This window comes from Leucoraja erinacea, chromosome 1, assembly GCF_028641065.1.
Source record: "Leucoraja erinacea ecotype New England chromosome 1, Leri_hhj_1, whole genome shotgun sequence".
NCBI classification, from domain to species: Eukaryota; Metazoa; Chordata; class Chondrichthyes; order Rajiformes; family Rajidae; genus Leucoraja; species Leucoraja erinaceus.
The window spans coordinates 105,910,793-105,926,242 of record NC_073377.1 but is presented as its reverse complement, the minus strand read 5'-3'; the positions used below and the strand labels follow the sequence as shown (position 1 = coordinate 105,926,242).

Here is a 15,450-nt window from a genome sequence, read left to right as displayed (position 1 = left end):
CCTCCAGCGTTTCATTAGGTTTGACTGAGGTGGCGAGATCAAGCAAATTAAACTGCAATTGTGCGCATTTTTTTGATCAGGCATCCAGCCTCTTGCATAAATCCATCAACCTTCGAAAAGGGGCCAATAGCCGAGGCAAAGTGCGGAATTCTTGGTATCTGCGGACTTTAATCAATCAACAGGAAAACTTACAAAGGGAAAAACGTTGGTTGCAAATGAGTGCAAGTGAAAGCCAGGATTCTCCGGCGAGCAGACGGGCTGGGGTCACGTGAATGTTGCACGGGCGGCTTTTTTTCTTGGTTGCCTCGCATCGCTCAGCTGTGCCTGGGAGTAGGAGGTTTGGCAGCGTGGGACTTGTCAGCGATGAAGGATGTACCAAGTAAAACATCGTCTCTCATTTCACAGTCAAGTCTGTTTCGCCACCAGCCCAGCTGGTGTTACACCGAGCTGCAGCAAGCGGAAACATCACAAGGCTTCGTTAGTCTGAATTATGGGGGCATCAGATGATGTAAGTGCTAATTTCCCGCGATAGATTTCTCCTCCGATCAACAATTCGGATAAACTTTGTTGCTGAAAGTCATGTGCGGTATTTCAGCCTGCTTTGATAAACACGTTTTTCTGTATTAATTAAAAATGTCTTTACCACGGGCAGTACTTGTATTTTGCTGCGGTAGGCTTGATCAGATTACAGTTAAGGTTTGAACATTTCATTAAATGAGACTGACCTGGTTATTGTTGTAAATTGATATTAAAACCTTCACTGTCTGGGCGCTGTCTCATCGTTCGAGTTACAACCCTCTGAGAGTGAAAAACGGAACATAGGTATTTAGTTAGAAGAGGACAGGTGTTTTGAAAGGAGGAAGAATGTATCAGGTTGCCTTGGGATGAAACGGTAAAATGATGCAAATAGGAAAGGATTTTGCAGTGTTATTGAAACAAGTTGAGCCTGGCATTACATTGTTTATTGCCGGATTAAATCTCAGTTTCAATTGCACCCATAAGATGAATGAGCAGAAACTCAAAGCAGTCCGAGTTGAACAAGAAAGTATGAGTGTACAGCCCACGTAGAAATAATACTCCTCTGTCTTCCAGGCATTTTATGTGTACTTGGGGATCATAACGTGAACAGCCTGAGACTGGAACCAGTGAATCGGCAGCAATGTAGAACTGATCTTCAGCAGTTCCAATAAGTCTTTTGGTCATGGTTCCTAATCACATCTAACCACAGTTTCAGACCTTTAATGATTTCATCCATTCTCTTCTGCTTTCAACTGCATTTCTCTCCTATAAATAACGTAAGCCATTTACTTTTACTGCTTTTTCCCCTTCCTGCGCTTCAGTTAGAAGCCAGTGACCAGCTCAACTGCTACCGACTCCTTTTTGAGAATGTTCCATTAATTGAAGGTTAATGGAATTGAAATTGTGTCTCAGCTAGTTGCTATGATAACAAAAACCTTAAAACTTAGCCATGCAATACATTTGTCCAACTGTTATTATTAAGTTTTATTTTTGGTAATGAAGATGTTTCCACTTCAGCAAATGGATGCTGCAACCAACTGCCATCCAGTTTTGGCTATTATTATTATTATTATTATTATTATGATGCATAAGCATTGGTCTTTGACGTATTTTTAATTAAAGCTTAACATTTGAATAAGTGTTAAGAGTTGTATAAATGGAATGAAATTGTGGTGTTTGATGTGAGCAACAAATTGGTTGCCACTTTTTTTGTCTTTTATCAAATGCTGCTTAATGTTAAAATCATGAAACTAATAAATAAAAATAGATATCCTTTCAGCAATTGTAATGAATTCCATGCAAAAATATGAATATCTTTGTTAACATTATACCATACAGTTTCAATATACATGTGCCTGCTGGTGGCATACTAACTGAACATTTATCAGAAACGTAATTGGTGAAACAGCTGATGGAAAAGAGGAACAAATTATTCATCCAAACTCACTAGTTGTTTTGTAATGGGCAGGAGTGCTAGGAATCACCACTGAAATAAAGTAATTCAATTATATCTCTTGCTGATTTGTTTCACCAGGCATATGTATATTTTCATATCAATTTTTAAAAGCATAGTCTCTTTTATTCAACCCTTTGTTGGATCTACAGTGGAAGAAGATGGATCGGGGTTGACCCGAACCAGAAAGCTAAATGTGGATGATCCATTTTAAAATATTAATTGAAAGGATGTGGGCTTTGTCGCCTGAGCCAGCATTTAATTGCCTATCCCTAATTGCCTCTGAGAAAGTATGTGTGAGCATTCGCCTTGAATTGCTGCAGTCCCTGAGTTGTGGGTTTATCTTCAATGCTTTTAGGAAGAGTGAGTTCCAGGCTTTTAGTGACTGCGAAGAAATGGTGATATATTAACAAGTTGGAATGGTGGGGAACTTCCAGGTGGCGTTCCCATGCTTTTGCTGTCCTTGTCCTAGCTGGGGAGGTTGTGGGTTTAGAAGGTGCTGTCTAAGGATACTTGTGAGTTGGTGCAGTGCATCCTATAGATGCTTTTAAAAACTGTTACTTCTTCCCTGCGAATTCTGCCAATTCAAATTACATGTGACACTCGGAGATTATTGGAAATTGGATGTTCTGAGTGTAGGTTATGGGGAAACAATAATATCCTCGCTGTAGTGCAGAAACCTTGTCCTCAGAATTAGTCATGCATCGAGGCAGACGGTTCCAGTATCGGTGTAACATTGGTATCTATCCAGCCCAATGGGAAATGGCTTGGGTATATCTCATTCACAAGAAAACAAAATGTATAAAAATGGCCTTTATTAAAATCTGATAATATACACTTTAACCACATCTGATTTTTTTCTATTACAAATCTCAAATTGTGGAGTACAGAGGCAAATAAATACATGGTCTTTGCCCAAAACATTATGGAGGGCATCTGAAGAGTATACATCTGGAGGGGTTGAGTTATAAGGAGAGATTGGATAGGGTGGAATTGTTTTCCAGCAGCATATTAGACGATATTGAGGTTTATAAAACCATGAGGGGTGTGGACACGGTTGAAAGTCAGTCTTTATCCCAGTCTAAAACTAGAGAGCATAGGTTGAAGTTAAGAAGGGAAAAAGTGAAATGGTGATCTCGGGGGCAGATTTTCACGCAGTGTTGCAAGTACGTGGAGCAGACTTCCAGAGGCACTGGTAGAGGCAGATAAAATGATAAAATTTAAAAGATATGTGGACAGGTATGTCGAAATAAAATGTTTTGAGGGATATGGGCTAAATGCAGGAAGATGGGGACAGCATATATTGGCATCTTTGTCAGCATGGATGAGTAGGGCTGAGGCCTGTACTGTATGACTGAGTACAGGTCCACAACTTAAATGTGTCAGGGATTTTGGCTTTTATCACCCTGTTAGGATTGGAGTTCTTGAATCCTGCCAAGCTCAAGGTAAAAATACTTTCCCTCACCTCTTTGTTAATCCTTGTACCGATTAGTATAAGTTTATTCCTATCATTTCCGACCCCTTGGCTGAGAAAAACAAGACATTTTCATTTATTTTATCTCGTACTCAAGCTTCATACACGTCAGTTAACTTTCCCTTGCACTCTTTTATTGCAAAGAAAGCAACCCTAGCCTATTTGGTCTTTACTCATAGCAAAAGTATTCTATTCCTGGCCGGATTCTTAAATCTCCTTTTCAACCTTTCCAGTGTAATCGAAGTTTGCTTGCAATGCAGTGACCAGAACTGAATACAGTACTTTAGCTGTTCAAGAAGGAACTGCAGATGCTGGAAGATCGAAGGTACTTTAGCTGATGCCTAGCTAATGTTGCAGAGAGTTCCAGCAATCTCCCTACTCTTTTATTTTCTGCCTCAGCTAGTAAAGAAAATACAGCATACCTGATGGGCTGTCTTGCTATCTTTCAAGACTTTTGGCCATTCACCTCAAGGTCCTTTGATTTCCTCCACACCACTCTGTATCATCTGATTATTATATGTTCCCTTATTGGACCTCTCAAACCAATTGCCTCTGAGCTTTTTCTTGATTAAATTCAGATTTACATTTTGTACTCAACTGACCAAACTGTCTACGCCTGCCTGCAGTTTTCCTTCTCACTATCACCCACATGGCTAATATTTGTACACCTGTAACATTTCATTCAACCACATGTTGGTCTAGATCATTAATATATTTTAGCAAGATATATTTTGCCAAATATAGAGTATTGCATGCTGTTGAAGCCAGCTGGTAGCAACCTTCAAGTTGTAAAAATGACTGTCAACCATTATCCTTTCCTTCCTGCTGATGATTGAATTTTCCATTCTCCCCTGGATTTCTCAGGCTTTTGGTTTGTTGCCCACCTTTTCATGTTGGAATTTGCTTAAACACCCTTACTAAAATCCAGGTAGATTACCCCAAATGCATTAATTCACCCTGCAAATTCTGGAACCTTGAGCAAAAAGCAAACTGCTGGAGGAACTCAACATATCAGATAACATCTGTAGAAGGGTAAGGACAGATGATATTTTGGATAGACACAACATGCTGGAGTAACTCAGCAGGACAGGCAGCATCTCTTGAGAGAAGAAATGGTTGATATTTTGGGTTGAAACCTTTCTTCAGTCTGAGAGTAAGGGGAGAGGGTAACAAGGGATATGGAAGGGTACAAAGAGAATGTAAGATGTGAAAAAGACAGATCAAAGCAGACGATGCGCAAGGTAATGTACAATGGTTCATTGATGGCTGAGGAGAAGGTGACAACGAGGCATACTGAAAGCAAAATTAATCAGTCAAACTAGGGTGCAGTAGGGATTTATTTACACAATGCTCAGAATTCGGTTGAAAAATGGCAATAATATCCCTACTGAACAAATGACAGTTAATTACCATCTCCAAGCTTTTGCATTGAACAGGAATTGGAATTTAATACAGAGAAGTGTGAGGTGTTGCATTTGGGGATGTTTTAACAAGGGCAGGACCTACACAGTGAATTGGAGTTCTCTGGGGAGTGTTGTAGAGCAGAGGGATCTAGGAGTGCAGGTGCATGGTTCCTTGAAGGTCAAGTCGCAGGTAGACATAGTGGTCAAAAAGGGTTTTGGCACATTGGCTATCATCAGTCAGAGTATAGAGTTGGGAGGTCATATTACAGTTGTATAAGACGTTGGTGAGACCGCATTTAGAATATTGTGTTCAGTCCTGGGCACCATGTTATAGGAAATATATTGTCAATGAATGAAGAGAGGGAGGGAGAGAAAGGGGGAGAGAGGGAGGGAAGGAGGGAGAGTGGGAGGGAGAGAGAGCAGAGAGACACATGAGAGTAGGTTGAAAAAATCAAGACAACAAAAGCAGTTTAAGGCAACGAAAGCTGCCTTGCATAACACTGTACAAGTGGGTAACAGAAGCAGGCAGATACGGTGTAGTTACATACATCTGTTTTGCCTTGTTCTTCTTTGTGTTGTTAATGTGTGCCCGCGATAAAAAACAACAAACAGGGCTCTCACTTAACATTTTTTCTCTGTTGCCAGCCGGGCAGCGTAGGTAGCTTTTTAGGTTGCCAAATGACAGTTTGGGTGGTCATTTAAGACGGCTTGCATGACGCGTGCGATAGTGTGCTAGGACGAAGTGTGTAGTTACCAGTCGGAATTATGCTCAATGAAGCATTCACATATTATTTCTGCTTCAAATAAAGTCACAAACTAAACATATTCACCAATCAAGACATGATATATACCACAATTACATTACAGTATATACAGTATCTCAACTCTTTTTACATGTTGCAATAAATGCAATTTCTATTATTTCCTTCCACTTCCAAACAAAAATGTGGTTTGATTATTCAGCGCATTATCAACCTCGGTGAGACCAAGCGCAGGCTTGGCGATCGCTTCGCACAACACCTCCACTCAGTTCGCAATAACCAACCTGATCTCCCGGTGGCTTAGCACTTTAACTCCCCCTCCCAATCCGAATCCGACCTTTCTGTCCTGGGTCTCCTCCATGGCCAGAGTGAAGCCCACTGCTAATTGGAGGAACAGCACCTCATATTTCGCTTGGGTAGTTTACACCCCAGTGGTAAGAACATTGACTTCTCTAATTTCAGCTAGTCCTTGCTCTCTCCCTCCTTCCCCTCCCATTCCCAGCTCTCCCACAGCCTACTGTCGCCACCTCTTCCTTTCTTTTTCCAGTCCCCCCCCCCCCTTTTTCCCCCCCCCCCCCCCCCCCCCCCCCCAATATCAGTCTGCAGAAGGGTCTCGACCCGAAACGTCGCCTATTCCTTCGCTCCATAGATGCTACCTCACCCACTAATTTTCTCCAGCTTTTTTGTCTACCAATGGGATCCCACCACTGGCCACATCTTCCCATCTCCTCCCCTGCCGGCTTTCAGCAGAGACCGCTCGTTCCGTAACTCCCTGGTCAATTTGTCCCTTCCCATCCAAACCACCCCCTCTTCTGGAACTTTCCCTTGCAACCGCAGGAAATACTACACTTGTCACTTTACCTCCCCCCCCCGACTCCATTCAAGGACCCAAGCAGTCTTTCCAGGTGTGGCAGAGGTTCACCTACACCTCCTCCAACCTCATCTATTGCATCTGCTTCTCTTGGTGTCAGCTGCTCTACATTGGTGAGACCAAGTGTAGGCTTGGCCATCACTTCGCCCAACACCTCCGCTCGGTTCACAATAACCAACCTGATCTCCTGGTGGCTCAGCACTTCAACTCCCCCTCCCATTCCAAATCTTTCTGTCCTGGGCCTCTTCCATGGCCAGAGTGAGGCCCACTGTAAATTGGAGAAGCAGCACCTCATATTTTGCTTGGGCAGTTTACACCCCAGCAGTATGATCATTGACCTCCAATTTCAGGTAATCCCTGCTTTCTCCTCCCCTTCCCAGCTCTCCCTCAGCCCCTCTCTGCCTCTTCCTTTCTTCTCCCCCCTCCCCCTCACCAGTCTGAAGAAGGGTCTCGACCCGAATCGTCACCTATTTGCATCGCTCCATAGATGCTGCCTCACCAGCATTTTTGTCTACCCATTCACACAAGTACTGTTATCCCACTTTCCTCACCCACTCCCAACACATTAGGGGCAATTTTACAGAGACAAGTTAACCTACAAAGCCAATGCATCTTTGGGATGTGGGAGGAAACCCACACGCTTGCAGGGAGAATGTGCAAATTCAACACAGACAGTGCCCGAGGACAGGATCGAACACAGATCTCAGGCGTGTGAGGCAGCAAGTCCACCAGCTGTGCCACTATATTTTGTTTTCCAACACAAAAAAAAATTGTACGTTGATAACTTTGGTTACTAAAAAAAAATAAACTATCCATTTTCAGTCTTAAATCTCGAATTCACTATGTCCCCCTTTACAGCCACTGTATGTTTTAATTCAGTTAAAGATTATGGAGCAGTACATTGGCCATAAAGTTGTTGCCTAAAAAAGACCCGGAATCGATCCTGAATATGGGTCCTGTCTGTATAGAGTTTGCTCCTTTTACCTTTGATAGCATGGGTTTTCTCCGGGTGCTCTTGTTTCCTTCCACATTCCAAAGGTATGCAGGTATGCAGGAACCTATTTCAGACCCAACCCAAATAGTAATATTTCCCTTTTGTCCAGAGATTCTGTCTGACCTGTTGATTTACTTCAGGTTTTTGTGTCTATCTTCAGTTTAAACCAGCATCTGCAGTTCCTTCCTACACACACGATTCTATACGATAGAACTTTATTAATCTCCGGTGTGAAATTTTGTGTGTGTGTGTGTATATATAATTATACAACACACACACACACACACACACACACACACACACACACACACACACACACACACACACACACACACACACACACACACACACACACACACACACACACACACACACACACACACACACACACACACAAATATATATGTATATATTTATATAGTTATATATTCATATATAAATATACACTGTTTTTTATTTTCTCGTTTATAACATTGTTTACAGAGTACTATGTTTACATATTCTGTGGTGCTGCTGTAAGTAAGGATTTCATTGTTCTAACTGGGACGTGAGAGAATAAAACACTTGACTCTTGACGCGTCGCTAATGTGTGGGATAGAACTAGTGTACGAGTGATCGGTGGTCAGCGTGGATTCAATGGGCTGAAGGGCCTGTTTCCCCGCTGTATCTTTAAATTAAACTAAAAACACTAAAACCAAAGGAAATCTAAAGAAGGGTCTCCACCCTAAATGTCACCCAATTTCTTCTAGCCATGGCTGCTCCATGGAGTTCCCCGCACAATTAAAGCATGGAATAGTCTTCACCCTACCATAGTTACTCAACCAGACGTAACTAAATTTAAGGTAGCTCTTTTTTCCCCAAGAACCCTTTTTTGCTTAAGTCCAAGTCGAGAGTCAGGAGAGTTTTATTGTCATGTCCTAGATAGAACAATGAAATTCTTGCTTGCTGCAGCACAACAGAATATGTAAACATAAGACAGAACAGGAGATAAAAGTTCAGTGTGTCTGTATACTATAGACCATATATATACACAATAGATAAACAGATAAAGTGCAATAGACTGTTATTTTTCAGAGTTTGGTGGTGAAGGGCCCCACTTCATTTTAAATTCCATTTTGGAATATTTTTGGAGGACCAGGAAACCAAGAAGCAAGAGTTACTCCACGGAGATACTCCAGCTCCAGGGAGCATTTCTGCATTGGTTTTCAGCGGTCTAGGCGAGGCGACGACTGGACAGCAATGGTCGCCAGATCTCCCACAATGCAAAGGGAGGGAGAAAGTGCCTGGCGCCGACCAGTCGCCGTGGCAGTGCGCAAGTGCATGGCGGCACATGCGCACAACCATGGCCGATGATGCGCTGTCTGTGGTTGTGCGCATGTGCAGGCCATGGCAGTGCGCATATGCAAGGCAGCCGTCCGTGTCAGCGGATGAGGAGCGAGCGGAGAACCAGCAGCCCAGACATGGATACGGATTGCGGGCGGCGACAGAGAGTGACAGAGAGTGAGATAGAGAGGGGGGCCCGCTCAGAGTTGAATGCCAGGTGTCCCGAGTGCTTGCCAAGCTGGGCAAAATAGCACGGCTTTTAGGTTGCCCAGCGGGAATTTAGGTCGCCATTGGCACCCGGGCAACTGTTAATTTCGAGCCCGGACAAATAGCACGCAGGAATCATTTTTGAAAATTTCAGGAAATATCATCAAATACCAGGAAATGTGGGATTCTATTTAAGGACATTTTTTTTTGAGGTGTGGGCAAGTTGGGCCAAAAGGCCTGTTTCCACACTGTATCACTCTATGACTCTATAACAGTGTTACTGTGAGATCTTTTTTTTTCAATCATGGGGGGGAGGGGATGGGGGTTGGGGGGGGGATCCGCCATTGACCAGATATTTTATTGGACCATCATATGTTATTGTTTGGAGTCGGTCAATTTCACCTGATTTTCTGCAAGATGCAAGTCGGTAGGCGATAAAATTTCTCTCTGCTTGATTGGATGAAGGTAACTTTATTAACTTCTGCGATGCTTGGCACCATCCAGGCAAAGATTGATTACCACCATGTCTGCAAATGGCATGACCTTGGCTGCATTGTGGCGCATCTGCAAAATACACATCAATTGCTTGCAAAGCCCTTCCCAAATGTGCAAACTTTATCACAATATGAGAGAAAGGCAGGAGGCATGTGGGAGCAGGATCACATGCAGATTCTCTTCTGTCAGGTACTGTCCCGACTTGAAATAAATACATTGCAGTCTCTTTATTGATGGGTTTATATCCTGAAGTCACCCTGGATGAAATTAATCAACAGTGCAACGTGGGGATTTAACCCAGGATTATCTTAATCTTTATGGCTAATTTGCTCAGTGTGCATCACCTTGATAAGCCATGAGGTGTAGCTCAGAAGTGATCAGAACAAACAAAACAGAAAGAACAGCTAGTTTATCAAGTCTGTCCCATTCAGACGTGCTATTTTCAGCCAGCAAATTTTATATTGTCCATCTATGAGCATCTATACAAGAAGATAATGAAACGTTGTCTATTTCTGAGAGGAATTTGGGGAATTTGCGAGCCTGCATCTAAAGAAGGGTCTCGACAAGAAACATCGCCTATTCCTTCTCTCCATAGATGCTGCCTCACCCTCCGAGTTGCTCCAGCATTTTTGTCTACCTGCTTCATCCTTATGTCTCTTCACTGCAACCTAAATTGCTCCCTGGAAAACATTTATTTACAACGTTGTAAAATATTCTACTTGTCTCTTGTATTCAAGGATACTACCTTCCTCCAAAACCAAGTTCAGCTAATACAATTTGGGAAATAGATGATGTTGTCACCAATAAATATGGAGCAGAAAGTTTCGATATACTAAAAATTTCAGAATTCTGATTATTTTCACAAATGAATGGGTGTTGTTTTGGGTGGTGACCTTTTTTCAGACTGAAAGCAGAGAGAGGGGGGCAGGGTAACTGGAGCAGGCCCAGGACAGGAAGGTCAGTATCGGAATGGGAAGGGGAGTTAAAATATTTGGAAACTGGGTCCCTTCAAGTAATCCTTGCCATCCCTCCCCCACCTCAATCACCCTATTAGTTCCACTATTTGCATTCTTGTATCCCTTCGTTATCACCTCTTCCCCAGCCACCCTTCCTTGGTCATCTGTTGCCAGCCTTACTTTGTTCTGGCTTTTTCCTACCTCCAGTTTCTCCCCCCCCCATAACTAAACTTTCAGTCTGACTGGACCGAACCTGAAACATCACCCATCCTTCTTTTCCAGAGATTCTGCCTGACTCGCTGAGTTTCCCCAGCACTTTGTGTCTATCCTTGATGTACCAGCATCTGCAGGTCTTTCTACACACTCTAAAGGGCCTGTCCCACTGTACGAGGTAATTCAAGAGTTCTCCCGAGTTTTCCCCTGATTCGAACTCGGAGCATGTCCGTAGCGGGTCCGTGGGAGTTCGTGGATGTCTCGGAGCCACTCGTACGAGTAAAAAGTAACATTTTTTTTCATCACGAGTATTTTTTTACTCATGAGCATTTTTTGCAGTGTTGAAAAACCATTACGAGTTTACCGGATTTCCCGAGTACCTACCGTTAGCATTACGAGCCGCTACGGGACATCCATGAACTCCTACGGATCTGCTACGGACATTCTCCGAGTTCGAATCGGGGGAAAACTCAGGAGAACTCTTGAATTACCTCGTACAGTGAGACAGACCCTTAACAGTCTTGTTTTATTTATTCAAAGGAAGAAAAAACCTTTTTTGTTCCATAGAGATTTTTGCAACCTTAAGACATCTCAACATATTTTGCAAATAATGAGAGCATAAAAAAGGAAATGTGGTGACCAATTTAAATACTGAAAAGTTACACAAGCAACCTTGTAGTGATATAGGATATTTTGCTGACATTTGGACAAGGCCTTCTAATTAATGCCATCTAAAAGATGGCAAGAAAGATCTCTACCCGAAATGCCACCCATTCCTTCTCTCCAGAGATGTTGAGTTACTCCAGCATTTTGTGTCTATCCTGTGATACAGTAATACCTTGGTGCTGCATTGAAACGATCGCCTAGATTTTTTGTGGTTACACCTTTGGAGTCTGTTAATGTCATTGCAAATATAATTGGGTTATTGTGAAGATGTTTTGGGTCTTTGTGCACCATTGATGACCATGCCTGACAATGCTTAATCTCACAATGAAAACTCTGTTTCTTTAGCTTCCTTTCTGCCTTCATGAATTTCCTTACGTTTATTACTTCGTTGACCAAGCGTTTGCTCACCTATTACCTTCCTCAGTAGCAAGGTGTCAAATTGTGTCCAACAATGCTTCTGTGCTATGCTAAAGATTTTACTATGCTAAAGATGCTGCTTCTTTCCTATTGAATATCATCTTTCAAACCTATGAGCCCGGTGTTGTCTCCCAAAGTGTGTGTTTTCCACCCACCTTGTGTGAGCATTTGCGGAGATTAGCTTTCAGTTGGGGACTGCACAGTGCAGTGATGCCCTTCGTGCTGGTTCGGCATTATTTTTATGAATAATTGCCACCTCCATTTTCTGCAGCCAGACTTTTCTTCAGAAATCAATAGTATTTTGTCAGTTGATCCGCGCTTGAGCCAGATTTTTCAACGTGTAACAAAATAGCCACTGTGTAATATATTGGCTGAGTGTGTAATGAGATAAAAGTATGGTATTAATAGATAGCCTGGGTCTTTTCCCGAGGGTGCCAATGTCAAACACAAGAGGATCTAGGTTTAAGATAGGAGGGGAAATGGTTTTAAAGGAGATTTGTGTGTTTTTTCTTTGCCACAGGAGGTATAAGTAGGTACATTATCAACATTTAATAGACATCTAAGCAGACACATGAACAGACAGGAATGGAGTGATTATACACCATGTCTAGACAGATAGGATTAATTTAGATTAATGTTGTGATCAGCACAGACATGGCGACCTGAAGGACCTGTTCCTTTGCTGTAATGTTCCAAAGAAGAAGACAGTGTATGTGTGCATATGTATCCCCCTGTTTGGGGATACCAGTCAAAGTCATACAGGGTAGAAACTGGCTTTTCAACCCACCACATTTGCAACAACCAGTGGACACCCATCCATATTAATTTCTTCTTCAAAAACTTGGCATCAACATTTATGCCTGTGTGATTTGTGCCTGTCTAGATGTTCTCTATGTAAGGTTTGCTATGCTTTTGGCTTGGTGTCTCACTGGCTCTAAGCCCGAGTTAGAGTGACATACATAAATTTCATTGTAATGCCTCTGAATCTCCATTCTTCAGAATCGGTTCTCTCCCATCATCATGCCTGACCTCTTTAAACCAGCAACATTTAATGAGGTGGAAATATATTTGGTGCAACACTGATCTGTGGACATTGTTTTGGTGATATGGAGGATGACTTCACAGCATGTCTGCTTCTAGAGTGGCTATAAGAGTTTTGAACTGGCCAGGCATGAGCCTGGTCTGATACTCTTTAAGCAAATTAAGAGTGCTGATTTGAGTTAGTCCTGCCTGTTTGGACAGCCAGTAGCAAAGACTGTCCACAGATACTAAAGCCCCAATGCCTTTTGGAGGGCCACTGAGAAGCTGGAGCTGGAGCCCATCAGGCCGGAGCCTTGTGGAGTGGGGCCTCGTGGGCTGGAACCGAGGCCTTGCGGGTGAGAGGTGGAGCCTCGCGAGTCGATGAGGCCTGCGGCTGCTGGGTCTGTGGGGCCTGCAGCTGGGGCCTGGGTCAGCGTCACAGAGATGTACAGAGAGGACCTGGAGCGTTAGTGGAGAGGTCGGTGCGGCAGCCCATGGGAGTGCCGACTGACTGACAAGGACGGACCATGTGGAAGTGAGGACGCCGCTGCCGGGGGAAGGAGCGAAGGAGGATCCGGCATGAGGGGACCGCCATGAGGAAGGGGAAAGCACAATGGATAATGGAGGGGACAGGGAGAACAAAGGTGGACTTTAATGAGATTTTACTACCATATTGTTTATAGGTGAGGGAGTGTTCACCTAACATGCAGTGCATTGCACTGTGCTCGTGGAGAAAAGTGTACTTTGCAAGCTTTGGTTTTGAAGGTTATAGTGTTGGGAGACTGGCAAAATTAGCTTCTATATCTTCTATCTGATGGGAGTGGAGAGAGGGAGGAATGAGGAGCAGAAGGAATCACAGAGGGGAAGCAGTGACAGAGGGTCTCACACATCTCCCATTGGAGGGGAAGACCTGGATGTCGAGCATCTGCACTTCCCCAGGATTTTTAAATAGTTGGATAAAGGATCATTGGAGTTTTACGGTGCCTGCCAATAATGGAAGCTGTTCCATCTCAGTAAGAGTATCTTCTTTAAATTTGTTTTTGGGCTGCTTTTTCAATATTTGTTGGCCTATATGTTTTCCTTGGGAGTTGCTCATGGAAAACCTAACGTACTTGCATCGTAAACCACTGGCATGTGCTAATCCCGGAGACTCTGTTCACGGTTTGTACTCCATGACTGTGTGTGATTTGAAAGACCTGCTGGTGATCGTGCATATGATGACTGTATTATGGAGGCCATTTCTCATTGGAAATCTTGAGTCCATTGATTTATTCATCAGGCCAATGTAGACCACACCCATGTTCTACATCTGTTTAAATCCTTTTTCCATTGGATATGGTTAACGTATCTTGGTCAACAACGTTCTGCTGTGAACACATATCAGCTTGTTATTTTAAGAGCTGGGAATCAAATAATGTTTTTTTAAACTGAGATTATGTCTTCCCTTTTGAAATCATGTAGTTTGGTTTCAAGATGCCAAGGTCACCAGTCTTGCTCAAATTTTTGGGGAATCTTGTGTTCTGCATCTTTTTGATGCATGTTACTGGAGGCATCATTTAATACCAACCTTGGCACCAAGTTTTGGGAATAATTTCCAAGTCCTGCTGCTTTGTCATTCTTGACCAGTCAGTTGAATAGCCCCTTTCTGAATAGCCAACTGTCTTGTACAGTTGCTTTACATTGGATCTTTGCATTGCTTATTTGGCCAAACTTTCCAACACAACATCAACATTGATGCCATGCTTTTTGTGAGATGTTCCATCTTGTCTTCTGTGATTGCAGTTGCTCATTGCACTAGTAAACTTGTTGCAGAGCCCATCAGGTCTATGTGATCTTCTGCAGCCATCCCAACCCTCTGGCTGGGGGAATTCTTAAATAATTTAAAATAATCCTAAAATAACCCTTATTCTTAAACTGTGGCTCCTGGTTCTGGACTCCCCCAACGTCGGGAACATGTTTCCTGCCCCTAGCGTGTCCAAACCCTTAACCATCTTATGTTTCAATGAGATTCCCTCTCATCCATCTAAACTCCAGAGTGTACAAGCCCAGCTGCTTCATTCTCTCAGCATATGACAGTCCCGCCATCCTTGTTAACCTACGCTGCACTCCCTCAATAGCAAGAATGTCCTTCCTCAAATCAGGGGACCAAAACTCCACACAATACTCCAGGTGTACTCACTAGGGCCCCGTCCAACTGCAGAAGGACCTCTTTGCTCCTATACTCGACTCCTCTTGTTATAAAGGCCAACAAGCCATTTGCTTTCTTCACTGCCTGCTGTACCTGCATGCTTACTTTCATAGACTGATATACAAGGACCCCCAAATGCCATTGTACTTTCCCTTTTACCAACTTGACACCATTTAGATAGTAATATGCCTTCCTGTTTTTGCCACCAAAGTGGATAACCTCACATTTATCCACATTAAACTTCATCTGCCATGCATCTGCCCACTCCCCCAACCTGTCCAAGTCACCTTGCATTCTCATAGCATCCTCCTCACAGTTCACACTGCCACTCAGCTTTGTGTCATCTGCAAATTTGCTAATGTTACTTTACCCTATTCATTCAGTAACATTTGCTAATGTTACTAAATTCTATTCCTTCAGTGATTGACTTTGATTAACCCAATCTGCTCAATGGTGAATTGTGAATCTTGAATTCCAAATCACAGCTGGG

General features: G+C 43.0%; 1 long non-coding RNA gene across 1 annotated transcript; it reads left to right on the top strand.

Moving 5' to 3' along the window:
- The first annotated feature begins 217 nt into the window (after positions 1 to 217).
- On the top strand, positions 218 to 1,428 carry LOC129700320 (uncharacterized). Its single transcript, XR_008724038.1, has 2 exons — positions 218 to 508; positions 1,093 to 1,428. It is a non-coding gene; the product is annotated as an uncharacterized LOC129700320 (long non-coding RNA).
- The last annotated feature ends 14,022 nt before the right edge of the window (positions 1,429 to 15,450 follow it).